At 50.6% G+C, this 2500-nt stretch overlaps 1 protein-coding gene across 1 annotated transcript in view; it reads right to left on the bottom strand.

Annotated features, from left to right (window-relative positions):
• The window catches only part of rps6ka1 (ribosomal protein S6 kinase a, polypeptide 1), a 79528-nt gene that overhangs the window by 38113 nt on the left and 38915 nt on the right, over positions 1-2500 (bottom strand). The window lies entirely within an intron of this gene.

Below are 2500 nucleotides of genomic sequence, written 5' to 3' on the forward strand. Positions count from 1 at the left end.
ACACACACACACACACACACACACACACACACACACACACACACACACACACACACACACACACACACACACACACACACACACACACACACACACACACTCTGTTGCACTGTAGCTGAAGTAGAGCTCTACAGCCACCATCTCCATTGACATGCATTCATTGGACCACACAAGAGGAACAACAACTCCACTCACTTGCTCTGTGTGTGCAGGATTCAACAAACATGCACTAGTGTGCAGTGTGCAGTATGGATTGTGCATTGTGTTTGTGTGTGTATTTCTGTGTGTGTGTGTGTGTGTCTGTTTGCGTGTGTAGTGTGTATTGTGTGTGTGTGTGTGTGTGTGTGTGTGTGTGTGTGTGTGTGTGTGTGTGTGTGTGTGTGTGTGTGTGTGTGTGTGTGTGTGTGTGTGTGTGTGTGTGTGTGTGTGTGTGTGTGTGTGTGTGTTGCAGCAGGCATGCAGAGGTCAGTGAGGCTACAGGGCCGGTCAAGCCAGCTGTGGCTCCTCACACTGCTGTTGCCTGGCAGCAGCTACACTGGACACACACACCAGACATGGGAAGGAGGTGTGTGTGTGTGTGTGTGTGTGTGTGTGCACCTCTGTGAATCACTGAGCAAACATCACCATTTGCCAAAGAGAAGGAAAACCATAGGAGATGTTAGCTGTGCTTGGTACATAAGCACACAAGATAAGCAGTGTGTGTGTGTGTGTGTGTGTGTGTGTGTGTGTCCAGCAGAAATATACTAAATAGCCTGAAGGCAGCAGGGACTGGCTAAGAGAACATTTACACGTACAGTTCCACTGTAGGAGAGGAACCTCAACATTTACACGTACAGAGAGACAGAGAGAGAGAGAGAAAGAGAGGGAGACGGAGAGAAAGCGAGAGCAACATCAGAAAAGGTCAAAGGGCAGGGCTTGAGACATGAGAGGTGTTCAAAGTTGATCAATCTCTAGCCGTGTCAGTACACATACTAGTTATGGGTATAAGTGTGTAGGTGCACACACACACACACACACACACACACACACACACACACACAAGCCACCAAGGAGCGCTCTGATGAAGATGACGTCACAGGTCAGAGGAATGACCAGTCAGGTTAGTGAGTCCTGAGTGTTCAGTTTCAGCTCCACACACACACACACACACGGCTATATGGGCTATCAGTTCCAGCTCCACAGCGGAGACCACTGAGAGCGAGGACAAGGACCCCGTCACGGGCAGTACCCTTTCCCCACAGCAGGGGGCAGTGTGGCTCTACTGGCAGTGCAGCGCCGCACGAGTGAAGAGAGAGAAGAAACAGTAATGTTCCAAGTGTCAGAGCAGGAACACACGGGCCAAGTAGGAACATGCAGCGCAGAACACAGGGAGAGGCAGAGGAGAGGGAACAACACAGAGACTGATATACACACTCCTATGCAGAGGACAGAGCTACCGTGTGTGTGTGTGTGTGTGTGTGTGTGTGTGTGTGTGTGTGTGTGTGTGTGTGTGTACAGAAAGAAGGAGGGAGGGAGGGTGAAAGAGAGTGAGAGTGAGAGTGAGAGTGTATCTGTGTGTGTCTGTGTGTATCTGTGTTTGTGTTTGTGTGAGTGTGTGCGTGTGTGTGTGTATCCCCTCTTACTGTAATCTGACCGGTGGGGGGGGGGGGGGCAGTCTGAGAGAGATGGAGATCAGACTCCACTTGAGAGGTAAACAAAGAGCTCACTGAGACAAGATGAGCCTCTTGGAGCTGAGCCAGCCACGTGTGTGTGTGTGTGTGTGTGTGTGTGTGTTTCCCCCTCGACTGGAGTCTGACCAACTCCTTCACCATGTCCAGTTCACTCTTGGGAAGCATCTGCAGTTCATCTAACAAGGACCATACTGGACTGTCCAAACATAGACAGTACACCACACACACAGAAATAGCACACAATGAACAGAGAAATCACAGGCAGGCACACACACACCCCACACACACCCACCCACACACACCCACACACCCACACACCCACACACCCACACACCCACACAACCACACAACCACACAACCACACAACCACACACCCACACACCCACACACACACACACACACACACACACACACACACACACACACACACACACACACACACACACACACACACACACACACTGAAGTGTCATTCTTCACCTTGAACAAGAAAAATGCCTTTGCCAAGCAGCTGTGCACAGAGACACCACTCAGACAAGGACACACACACACGCGCACACACACACACACACACACACACACACACACACACACAGAGCCAAGCTCAGTTTGTACTATGTGAGTAGGCCCATTGGAGGATGCCATAGACAGAGTGAGCAGGCTTGACCGAGAGTAAGGACAGGACTACAACACACGTACAACTGCCCCAACAGAGGAGGACAGGGCTACAGAACACTCACAAATATGAGAGAGAGAGAGAGAGAGAGAGAGAGAGAGAGAGAGAGAGAGAGAGAGAGAGAGAGAGAGAGAGAGAGAGAGAGAGAGAGAGA

This window comes from Sardina pilchardus, chromosome 20 (assembly GCF_963854185.1).
Source record: "Sardina pilchardus chromosome 20, fSarPil1.1, whole genome shotgun sequence".
NCBI classification, from domain to species: Eukaryota; Metazoa; Chordata; class Actinopteri; order Clupeiformes; family Clupeidae; genus Sardina; species Sardina pilchardus.